Source organism: Gossypium hirsutum, chromosome A08 (assembly GCF_007990345.1).
Source record: "Gossypium hirsutum isolate 1008001.06 chromosome A08, Gossypium_hirsutum_v2.1, whole genome shotgun sequence".
NCBI lineage: Eukaryota > Viridiplantae > Streptophyta > Magnoliopsida > Malvales > Malvaceae > Gossypium > Gossypium hirsutum.
This window is the reverse complement of record NC_053431.1, coordinates 6586306-6599870: the sequence shown is the minus strand read 5'-3', so window position 1 is coordinate 6599870 and position 13565 is coordinate 6586306.

Sequence of the window (13565 nt, the reverse complement as noted above, 5' to 3'; positions counted from 1 at the left end):
TAATTAAGGGTTCAAACGAATTAGTGGTTGTCTGGTTAAAATTTAATGTATTTTGGTGATGATGATGAGTGGTGTATTGTTGCAAGGGTGGTGTTCCCGAGTCATAAGTGGTTTGCTAGGCTCTTTGTATGGTTGTGTGAAGGGTGAAGAGTAGTTGTTGGTGGCTAATAGTGGTGATTGAATGTTGTGGGATAAGTGAGAGGTTAAGAGAGGCAAATGGTTCCTGGGAGCAAGTTAAGTCCCTCACCTTTTCTTTCATAAAATTACTCTCTTTGTAAAAAATCAGAAACCATATATCAAGATAATCCCAAAAAATCTGAGATTGAGAAAATGGTAGGTTAATGTAGCATAATTGAATATTCCATCCATACACAAATACATTTAAATGATGTTCATTTTTAAACTTATTTAATACTACTACTAGTAATAATTCTTGGCCAAGATTTAGGATTAATTTGAATACTAAGCTCAAAGTTGATTGAACCACAAATAATGTCATATTTAATACCAAAGCCCAAATTCAACTTAAAAATGAAATGTAAAGAAAAACTAGATGCTAAAACTTGGATAATATTCGAGATTAATTTGAATAAAATTATATATTTAGAATTGTGATGTGAAGTTTGGTCGGTGACCAAGTTGGTCTGTTGACCTTGTTTAGGACAAGAAGGAGTGTCGACGTATAAGTGGCTGGAGATAAAGACGAAGTGGGTTCTCCCATAGAGAAGATGGGAGAAAGAGAGTGAGAAGAGAATCAACACCTGCAGAAGGTCATTAGAACTTAGGAAGGTATATTAAAGGCCTTGGTGGGACTCGCATAATGATGCCTATTATGGTGTATGGTGGCTATAAAATAGTATTGATGTGATAGGACAAATGTTGATATTTTGTATAACAATTCCTCTCATTGTCGAAGGGAAGGTCATAAAATGACATTATTCGAGACAAAATTATGGCGAAGACTTTGAGTCATACGTTAGGTTTTTTTTATTAGGATTAATTTATACACATTTCATTTTGCTTAAAGAAGGTATTAGCTTAACACTCAGAAAGCCATACCTATAAGCTTAAATTTGCTGAGTTGTACTTGAGATGGTGTAAGCTTGAATTTTAGTGCCTAAAGAGGCGAGCAGCAATTCTTCTATTAACTTAGAGGGTAATATCCTCATAGGATGTATGCCTTAAATAAATTTCGCTAAGTGGCTTAGAAGGCTAGTAGCGATTTTGTTATTGGCTTAGTGGGCAATACCCTCGTAGGGTTTGTGCTTTAAATAAACTTAGCTAAGTGCCTTAAGAGGCTAACAATGATTTTGCTATTAACTTAACTAGCAGTACCCTCATAAGGTGTGTGCCTTAAATAAATTTTGCTAAGTGTCTTAGGAGGCTAGCAACGATTCTACTATTGACTTAGCGGGTCATACCCTTGTAGGGTGTGCGCCTTAAATAAATTTGACTAAGTGCATTGAGAGGTTAGCAGTGGTTCTGCTATTAACTTAGTGAACAATACTCTCATAGGGGGTGCTTCAAATAAATTTGGTTAAGTGCATTAAGAGGTTAGCAAAAATTCTACTATTAACTTAGCAGACAATACCCTTGAAAGGTGTGTGCTCAAATCCGCTAAGAGCTTTAAAAGTTCAACAATGATTCTGCTACTAACTTAGCGGACAATACCCTTGAAAGGTGTATGCCTGAAATAAATTTAGCGTCTCAAGAGACTAGCAGTTGATCTGCTATTAACTTAGTGAGTAGTACCCTCGAAGGGCATGTCCTCAAATATATACAATTTATGTATGTTAATTGGCAAGATGTTATAAAATCAATTATTGCATTTCGTACATTATGTGTGTGACGATAGGTCCTAGTGAATTTATTTCTAATTCTAGGTTAATTAATTGAAATTTATTTCTAATTAAAACCCTATTATCTCATTAACTCATGTTATAGATTCCCCTATTAGATTTGACTCTAATCTAATAGATTTGTGTCATCTTATTTCTAGGATTGCATGCAACTCCAATCAATTACGCAATATCTAATCTTAAACAGGGTCTATTCAACCACCGATTTAAGCACATCGAACATGGATCAATATTCTAGAACTATCAAATCAAGAATTAAACACACATAATTGAGAACAAGAAACTGAGTATTTGTAACAGTCCGATTTTGACCCTAGTCAGAATAGTAGTTTCATGACCACAAATCCAAGTCCGAAAAATATTTTAATATTATTCTCTGTGTCTGTGATATGTGAATTTACATCTATGAAAATTCTGTGATTTAATTTGTCTGTTTCTGTGCTTAATTATGAAAAATGATTAAATTGCGTAAAGTGTAAAAGTTGAGTGCTAGATGCTAAAGCACATATTTGGCCTGGCTTTTAAAATAAAATTCCTTGCATGTCAAATTTACCATTTTTTTCAATGGTGGACAAAAATGGTCATGTAGTTGGTGAATTTAATGTTATATCATTAAGGGCAAAATGGTAAAAGGTGATTATAATGCTTATTATAATAAAATGAAAACAAAAGGTGGCTTATAATCATGCATATTAGCTGAAAATTAGCCAAAGAAAGAAGGGTTTGAAGTTTTTGTACATTTGGCACTTTGGTAGCTAAATTGAGGTATGAAATTTGTTCGGTTTTTGATAATTTCTACGTTTCTGTGATCGTTACTTCGTGTTCTTCAAAACTCATGTCTAAATTTCTATTTCTGTTAAAGATTTCATGAAATGCCATTGTTGATATCATGAGTTTTGTGATGTTTTTGAATGAATTATGAAGGCTTGGTAGATGGTTCATAAGTTTTGTCTTTGAGTTTTTGATGAAATTGAGCTATTTGGGTTAAATTTTGAAAATGAGGTTTTGAAGGACTAAATTGTGAATTGAACATGTTGTATTGGCTTATATAGAAGCCATGAAAATTCAGCTAGCCCTTGTTGCAAAAAAAATTTGAATATTGGTGATTTTGTGAAAAATGGACTAAATTGTCAAAGTGTGAAAATGTAAGGGCTAAAATTTAAAGTGTCCTAAATATGTGTATATGGATTAAATTGAATGAAATGAATGATTTAATGGTTGAATTTGTATTGTATTAGATCAAGAACAAAGAAAATCAGACTTAGATCGGGGGAAGTCTAAAATAGTTGAATAGTCGACTCGTTTTATCCGAAATCCGTCCGAGGTAAGTCAAATTACTATTACGTGTTAATTGAAATAAATTCTGCACTGTAATCTGTATTGGATGGCCTTGAGTGCCTGATGAATATCTTTGGAGTAAAGTATGATAATATGTTAATATCTGAAAAGCTCTGTATGTTTCTAAGAAAAGTTGACATCTGTCTGAGACATCGTGTAAAGACTGTGTCTGGGACACAGGCCTCAATTAAGATTTACATATAAGACCATGTCTGGGACATCGGCATCGTATCTGATTTCGTGTAAGACCCTGTTTGGGACAGAGGCATCGATATTGAATTACATGTAAGACCACGTTTGGGACGTCGGCATTGTACTTGTTTATGAGCATCTGTATCGTTTCTGACCCGTCTAATGATAGCATACGAAATATGAGATTGAGTATATGAAATGTATAACCTATACAGGTACATTTGTATCGTACTAAATTTTCTGAATATGAAAAACTCTGTCTCTGTGAAATATGTATGGAAATGAAGCATGACATATATGCAAACAAATGAGCATGGTTAAGTTTATGAATTATTCTATGAAATGGTTATGAATCTATATGGTTGAATTGTACTTATATGCTTTAGTAGTTAGACCAATTGTATTTGGCTTACTAAGCTTTTTGTAGCTTACTCTGTGTGTTTACTGTCTGTTTTACAGTTATCGTAGCTACTAAAGGCTCGGGGATAGTCGAGGATTGTCACTACACTATCGATCTCATTTTGGTACTTTTGAAAGTGTAAATATTTTGAAGTATGACATGTATAGGCTAGAAGGTCTATGCATATAAGTTTTTATGTGTATATATTATGCCATAGGAGTTGGCTAGCAAATGAAATGTTGTATATAGTTTTGGTATTTGGTTGATTGTGCCAAATGATGTATGGTTGTAGTGTTTTATGAGCTAATATGTTTTTGTTATAATGAAGCATGTTTTGAGTATAGAATTGGTTGAAAATTGTTGTATGAATGTTGTTTAATATGGCTTGTAAGGATGACTTCTAAAAGGGGTGGCAAATTGGTTTAAATCAAGCCTGCATGGTGCCACACGGTCAGGGGACACGGGCGTGTCATGTGGCCGTGGGCTAGAGTCAGTAGCTAGCTAAGTATCACACGGCCATAGCACACGGGCATGCCTATTGGCCGTGGGTGAAAGTCAGTATGGTTACCCTGTTTTGGCACGGCTGGTTCACATGGGTGTGTTTGATGCCTGTGTGAGGTACATGGCCTGGTTACACGGGCGTGTGACCTCAACTGTAACACCCTTAACCCGTATCCGCTGCCAGAACAGGGTTTCAGAGCATTACTACCATTTGCAGATCACTTAAAAAAATTTTCACTTAAATACTTACCGATTCAATGCATCAATAAATATATTACCATTGAATCAATGGCTTGGCACTTGCCTAAGCATCAACAACAACACTTGTTAGTGTACTTACACTTATTTCATATAAATTCTTACTTTCTCAATATGTCATATTTGAATTTAATACTCATCTTAACTTACATATTTTTCTTATATTAACATATAAAAGATAATCTCATATGTACATGTCATGATACATATCATTCTCTTACTGTTTCTTTAATAACATATATCATTCATTTCATTATATCAATATTTCATGTACCATATACTTTCCACACCATGTGTCCATATAATATGTACAAATCATAATATAAATTCAATACAAAGATAAATGATTGATGAGCTCATTAATTCCATAATTTTCATGTTCTTCCATTTCTCATATTTATCCCGTTGAATTTCTCAGAATTTCGATGGATTTTCAGAGGTACACTTTTAGTGTACAATTTCGAGTCTGTTAATTCGTACACATATGGATATACCCTTTTTCCAGAGAGCACACTCCCGCGAACCTCATCCTTACAGCGGGATTACTAGTCCAGACTAAATCCCCTGTAATATAAACTCATAGAGTATTGTCGGGATTACCAGTCCAGGTTAAATCCCCTGCAACGATAATTACTCTAATGAGCTTGGATCTGAATTACCAGTCCAGGCTAAATTCAGACCCTAATTCAAATTTACCCATCTAGGCTAAATCCATTTTCAACATATTCTTCGGGAGGGCATATCAGGATAAGATCACCCGTCCGGGCTAGATCTTTTTTACCGTCTCGAGCTATTTAACGGGAAGCTTATAAAGAGCAATATCGGGAAGCTAATCCGGGCTATAACGGGAAGCTCAATAGAGCCGAAATTAGGTAGTTTACAAAGAACCATATCGGGAAGCTCACAAAGAGCCTATCGGAAAGCTCACGAAGAGCCTACCGGGAAGCTCCAGATAGCCATATATCGGGAAGTTCAAGCGAGCACTATCGGGAGGCTCACAAAGAGCCTATCGGGAAGCTCATAAAGAGCTATATATAGGGACGCTTTTAAGAGCTACGGTGTGTCCTCAACACATGCAGATCACAATCTATCGGGACGCTCTGAAGAGCTATAATGGGAAGCTCGCAAGAACCATATAACGGGAAGCTCGATAGGGCTAATATCGAGATGCTCTTTCGAGCTATGGTGTGTCTGCAACATATGCAGAACCACAACCAATTCGGGAAACTTACATCCATTGATTTTCCTTTATTCAACGGGATTTATCATTTTATCGGGCATTATCAAATATATCCATATCAATTTCATATGCATGACAAAAATACAATTCACAAGTATAATCATGAATTCCATTCCATTCAACCAGGATTTATTTTCAATTTATATCGAGTATTATCAATATTTCATCAATTATCATGAATTGAACATTCAAATCATATTTTCATCACATAACCACATATTTCAAGTGTTTAAAAATACAATTCAAGTTACACAAACTTACCTCATTGATTGTTTGTGTTTATAATTTCATTAATCCGATATCTTTTCTTTTCCACGATCAAGTCTCGTATTTGTGTCGTCCGGATCTTTATAAATAAATTTGAACATCATTTTCATTCATTTCATATTCTAATGCATTTATTTAATGCTCTAGGCAAAATTATCATTTTGCCTCTAAACTTTTAATTAATGATGATTTCATCCTCAAGGTCAGAAAAATAAAATTCTTGCAATTTAATTTTTATTTCCAGCTATTATTATCATACATATCGATAAAAGTCCATGAATTCTATAAAATAACAAAAAATTTTCATAATTTCAACACTTTTCAATTTAATCCCTAATACATGTTTTCCCCCGATCTTAAACTAAATTAATAATTTCATTAAATTTTGTAATTTAAATAATAAAATAATCCATTTCATGCAATTTGGTCATTTTTGACATTTTTACAAAATTACCCATAAAGTTTTACTTTTATTCAATTTAGTCACTGAGCCTAAAATATGCAAATTAGCCATGCTAGATGAATATTCATACATACTTTTCCTCCTCCTCCTCTCCATTCCACATCCTTAATGTAAATAACACACTTGTAAGTAACCTTATCCATAATTTTCACTAATTACTTATGTGAATATTCAAGCTATCCACCCGTGTCATAGTCACTAAATTATTTATATCTGAAGATAAGGAACTCCAAATTAAGATCCGATAATTTTCCCTAAAAATAGATTCACATATATTCTTATCATAAAATTTTCATAATTTTTGGTTGGGCCAATTAATACAGTTTATTCGTTGAAGTCTCCCCTATTCTGCTGTCTGACAGTTCCGACCCTTCTTCACTAAAAATTAATTATCTCCTCGTACAGGATTCGAATGATGTTCCCATTTGTTTATATTGAAAATAGACTCATTAAGTATTATAAACATATAAATTTAATCCCATAATTATTTTTATCCAATTTTTTATGATTTTACAAAGTCAGAACAGGGAAGCCCAAAATCATTCTGACCTTGTCTCACAAATTCATCATATCTCATGATTTACAATTCCATTGCTTACATCATTTCTTCTATAAGAAACTAGACTTAATAAGCTTTAATTTAATATTTTATTTATCCTATAATTAGATTTCTACAATTTTTGATGATTTTTTAAAGTTAGACTACTGCTGCTGTCCAAAACTGTTTTAGTGCAAGATATTAGTTACCATGTTATAACACCCTTATTTTCTTTTTCTACACCATTTTTTCATTATTTTCTCTTATTTTCTCTTCACTAACATGACAATAACATAAGACCATATATAAGAAAACTCTACTATAACATTATTTCCATACTTTGTCAATAATAACAAACTTAAAAACATATTGAAATCTTGATGTACTTACCTTGTTCTATTGATACCAATCTTTAACTTATTTTCTCTCTCCTCCAGCTTCTATTTCTTGAATCCAACTTGATATTATAACTCCCCAAGGTCTTCTTAACATTTTTCTCTCTTAGTAGCTATGGAAATTCTTTTGATATCTAGGTGAAAATGGTGAATTTTTAGTGGAAAGACCAAATTGTAAAGAAAAGAAAATTTCTTTCTTTTCCTTCTCTTCTAACGTTGGTTGCATGCATGAAAAGAAGATGAAAATTCTTCATCTTTCCTTCCTTTTATACTAAATAATTAATAATAAAATAATAATGAAATAATAATAAAATAATAAGACATCTCATTAAAATAATATATATCTAATTAAATAATTATAAAATATCATCAACATCATCATTACTTTCTAGATTTCTCTCTCTTCCAATTGACCATTTTGCCCTTTATTATCTTTTAAAATTCCATCCTTGAGTCATCATTTAATTTGGTAAAATTGCAATTTAGTCCCTCATAGTTCTTCACCTATTCAATTTGGTCTTAATTCATCCATTTTCCTTAGTTTCTAGATCGTTCCACTCTTAAAATATTTACACTATTGGTCCTTCAACTTTTTCATATTTACACTTTAACCCCTCAAATTTTGAGTATTTATTCTTGTGCAACAAAATTTTTCTCACTTTTACAATTTAGTCCTTTCTTGAATTAATATATCATAATATACTTCTCAATATTGACATAACTCAAAATTTCCCTTTTTGTCACTTTATTTTCTTATTTTACTATATCAATGATAATATCTTACTATAAAAATTTTCGGGGTATTACATCAACAGAATTAAAAAAAAATTCTATGTTTTGAATTTTATGATTATGTTCGGTTTAGCTCTAACCGTTCTTAAACGTATGTTTTAGGTCTCGTAGACATATTTAGAGATGATTGCTTATGAAATGATGTTAAAGAATATCTGTGATTCTGAATTGGTCCGAAATGTTCTGTTTGTCTGGTAATGCCCCTTACCTATTCCGGTGACGGATATGGGATAGGGGTGTTACAGTATTTATTAAGTAAAATAAAAATCAAATGATAGAATCCATCATAGGGTTCATCTCTTTTAGGTATTTAGAAAATTAGTTCATGCTAAAAAATAGAAACATCCAAGATACAGTATAACCGAAAGAAATAAATAAACTCATGATAACTTCCTAAATCTTGACGGAAATCTGCTTCAAAGTTGGCTTCAATGGTGTTTTTTGAGTTGTTTTCTTGAATATTTTATGACGACTTTCTCTTATCTTTTTTTTGTCATATATACGTCTTAGACAGCCCGAAAAACCTAAAATCACGATTTTTCATTGTTCGATGTGTAATTCCGTGAAATCGACATGGCCTACCACATGTCCTTGTGGGTCACATGACCATGTGGTTTGGCTGTGTGGAATGGTTCAGCCCATGTGGCTCTTGCAGCTTGCTCTAACGCTCTGGTTTTTGCTCGATTTTCGCTTCTTTTGCTCCCAAGTGCTCTAGTAAGCATTAAAAACCAAATTTAAAGGATTAGGAGCATACAATTCACTATTAAAATTGAATAATCACCCAAAAATGCATTAAAAATGAGGTTTAAATATGTTACTTTTAGCACTTATCAATTACTCAAAAATGCATTTTTTTACAACTCCTAAACTTGATCAAAACTTACTTATTTAGAGCCAAAACATACATATATCAACCTCCTAAATAACTAACCAATATGTCATAATGGCCCTAATACAATAACAAGGTTATAACAACATTACAAGTTATTCAACTAAATTGGTACCATTCTATACCATACATTCAATTCAAATATACCAATTAACATGTGTTACCATCACAATTTCATACCAAAACAACCACATTCAAATTATCCATTCAAAATGCTTCATACATAACTTACCATAAACACATTCAAAATAGGCATACTATATGGACCTTTACATCCTTGTCCAAATTCAACATGTATCACATCTAGAAACCTAAATACATGCCACATAACCGAAATTAGAATAATTTGAGATTTATCGAGACTGAAGTTGGGTAGTGTGAGCTCTGGGGTGATCCAATTTACCAAGTTCCGTAAAACATCAACTACAAAAAATAGAAAATGAAACAAAGTAAGCATTACTAATGCTTAGTAAGCTCTTAGGTACTTAAACGTTAAACTTACTTCAATTCATAATTAAGAATACTGAAACTGCCAATTTAACTAAGTTCAGTCACAACATTTCACATTCATATGGTGAGCATTTCGTATACAATCATATACCTATCAATTCACTCAGTACAATATAATTCAATATCATTTCATCAAATCTGTCAAACATTTACTCAATCCAATCATATGTAATAATTATTTGTTTAAACACATCCATTTCCATTCATAACATAGAATCTGTCAATACATTTCATTTTAAACAACTAGCCTGATGAACCAAATTAATAGATATGGATATACGAGTAACTACACCACACCAATAGGCACCAAAGTGTTGGACAGTAGGCATCGAAGTGCTAAATAGTAGACATAATAGTGAAAATCAGTTGCACCGAAGTGCGATTCCATATAAGCGTGCAACTAAACCTATTGACATGCCAGTTGTATCCTATCTTATGTTCATCCGGACACAATTTAACATATCATAACTACCTTTTACAATTCAGTCTTTTCCTCACCTTAGTATACTAAATTGTTTCATTAACAATATAATTACACAATCCAAAATTCATAATTCAAATATATACAATACATTTATACATATAAACCTGCCATATGAACTTACCAAGTAAGATTAGAAACAATTGAAGTGCTAGGGACTAATCTACAATTTTCTCTTTTCTTCGATTATTTACTGGTTGGTTCAATTCTTGATCTATATCATAATTCATTTCAAATTATCAGTGCTAATTACCTCACAACATTTTATTTAATGCATATGATATCCTATTATTATTTTTCATAATTTTTGTAAAGTTTTACAATTTATTCAATGTAATTCTTAAAACTGGAACAAACATATCTTTCACATTTAAGCACCGTTTTACAATCCCGATTTCAAATACACCTCTATACAGCTCTCAAACACCTATATTTACAGAAATTTCATTCTAATTTCGAAATCATTACACTTTAGTCTCTGTACTCAAAACTAACAAATTTCTCTTTACAAAATAGTTATATTTCATATCTAAGCTTCAAATTCTACCATTTAACATCCAAAAAACTTCAAAAGAATCAATGAAAACTTTTAAAATCTTTGACAATTTTACAATTTAGTACCCAGGTTAGTTGGATTAAGCTACAATGATATTGAAAATATAAAATTTACAAAAAACAGACTGAGATTGAACTTACATGCAAAGGCAGAATAATTTGAATGGTTGGAAGCTTTTCTTTCTGTTAACAATGGTGAAAAATCAGTGGAAGGATAATTGAAAAAGATGATAACCTTTAATTTTATGTTTTATCATATTTTATTATTAATTTAATATTATAATTAACATGTTTTCAATTAAAACACACTAGCTGTCCATCACTTTCTAGAAAGTGGTTAATTTTCCATATAAAACCCTATTCAGTTACATTTTAAGTCATTTATCTAATAAAAATCTATAGCGATTACAATTTACAATTTTTACGATTTAATTTTTGTACCCTAATTAACCACTAAATCAATAAAATTACTAGATCAAAATTTAATATAACTATGTAATAGACTAATAAATATTAATAAATAATATTTATTAACTTAATCATTAAAAATCAAGATTCCAAAATTACCATTTCTGATACTACTAAAAAACCAACTATTATGCTAACAATTTTTAGAAAAATATATCAAAAACTTAATGGGGAAAGAGGATTCACTATTTATTAGAGGCAAATTCTAGAGTTGTGAAGAATTTGCATGACTTCATCTTCGAGGCAACGTGACATAATTGAAAAACCAAAGCTCAGTTCTTTCTCTATAAAACAAAGAATAATTTAGTCTTCCAATTTCTCTATTTAACTATGATTTTGAGATTAGAAAATGTTTTTTAAATATATAAAGAAGCACATTAATTATAACAGAACTTGAAAAAAATGTATATAAAACAAAAATGGTGCAAATCAAGATAAAATTGCTGCTTGCAATAGATTTATTTATGGGTTAAGTTATTTGTCTAGGCTTAAAGGTTTGCTTAAAATTTATGAAAGTTTTAGTAAAATATTAGGCTCGAAAATTAGGTAAAAAATAAGTCTATTTAAAATATGAGTCGGGCTCGAGTTTGAACATTCAAGGCCGAAGCCTGACCAGAACCGAGTTGTTTTTAAGTTTATAATATTTTATATTATGTAATTTATAACAGTTTTATAAAAATAAACTTATATTAAATATATAATACTACTCTAATATAAACATTATTAAGATGCCTATATAAAAAATTCAATAAAAAAATTATTAAATATTAAAATAAAATAATAAAATAATTATAATTTTTTCAAATAATTATATGGACAAACCTAAAATGGGTTTAAGTTCGCCGTTTATAAATATGAACCAGTTTGGGAAAAATTTTAGGCATATAAGCATTAAACATGTTAATATAATACTTAAGTCTGACTTGATTCGACCCATGAGCACTTTGATTAAATTTTTTGAACCATCTATTAAAATTCAATTTGGGTCAGTTCCGTTTTTGGTTTTTTCATATTAATTTTTTGTTTAAGATTTTTAGACTTATTTTTGACAAAATGAACTTTGCTTCATGACTTTTGAATATTATTTGATAAAATTTCAAAGTTCTTTTCATAAATATTTCTAAAAAGCAATAATTTTTCAAGAATATTTAAATTATTTTCACCATTTTAAATATAAAATATTTATTTCTATTTAATAAAAAATAAAATCAATTGTATATTAATAAAAAATATAATTTAATTTAGTTTCGGATAATCACAATTTTTAACATTACATTTCATAAATTATCCAAACCCAATTTTTAAACTTATACTTGATAAACCGTCCAAATACTTCGGTTGAATTGATTTTCAATTTGAGCCATTAAAACTCTTTCACTTATAAGAATATTTGAATATTAATTTTTAAATGAAAATAAAATCATATTAGTATTATATTTATCAGTGGACCAGTACCAGATTCCTATAGTAAAAGTTTAAACCTACCGTAAGTGACGATTCCACTTCTTTTTTTGGTTTTTGATTATTTTTTATAAATAAAATTGAGTTTATTATATTTTTTAATTTATTTTATTTATAAACTAAAAATCGTAATAAACATTAAATACTTAATTTTTAATATTAAAAAATTGTTGTTTTTTTAATAAAAATTCTTATTAGTATTTTTTATTAGTGGCGCACTATTACGTTGCTAAAGTAAAAGGCAAAAGGCCTAAAGAGAGAATATTTTTCTACTTTTGATATTTTATGTCCTTTTTATGTTAAAGTATTTCTTTTTTTTGTTCTGAACAACTTTAATTTGCAACTAATCAAAATTTTACTAGGAAATAAATTCATTGAAATATAATAGTATAAATATATAAAGATTCTACTATTAATCCCCGTATTTTAAAAAATTAGATTTAGTCTCTATACTTTTCAAATTTTCAAATTTTAGTCATCGTCAAACGATAATTGTTTAATTCATTAAGTTATACTTTTTCCAAAATTTGATGTCGCAAATATATTATCATATGCAGGGGCGTAGCTAGGGGGAGGTCCCATCCCCTTTAAAATGGAAAATTTTTCATTTAAGCCTTTTAATTTTTTTAAAATTTTAAATTAGTAAAGGTAAAATTACACTTTACCCCCTAAAAATGATGAAAATTTGATTTAATACTTTAAAAAAATTATAAAGATATAAGCTATTAAAATAGTGAAATTGCTTTTTTACTATCGTAAAAATTACAATTTAATTTTGGCCCCTTAAAAATATTTTCAAGCTTCGCCTTTGATCATATGTGTAATGCTATGTCAGCTTATTATTTTCACATAATACTCACTAAAAATTTAAGCTAATGGATTAATGACGGCCATTTCCAACAATATTGAAAACTCAAAATTCAAAAAGTTTAGGGATTTAGAATGATCTAATTGGAGA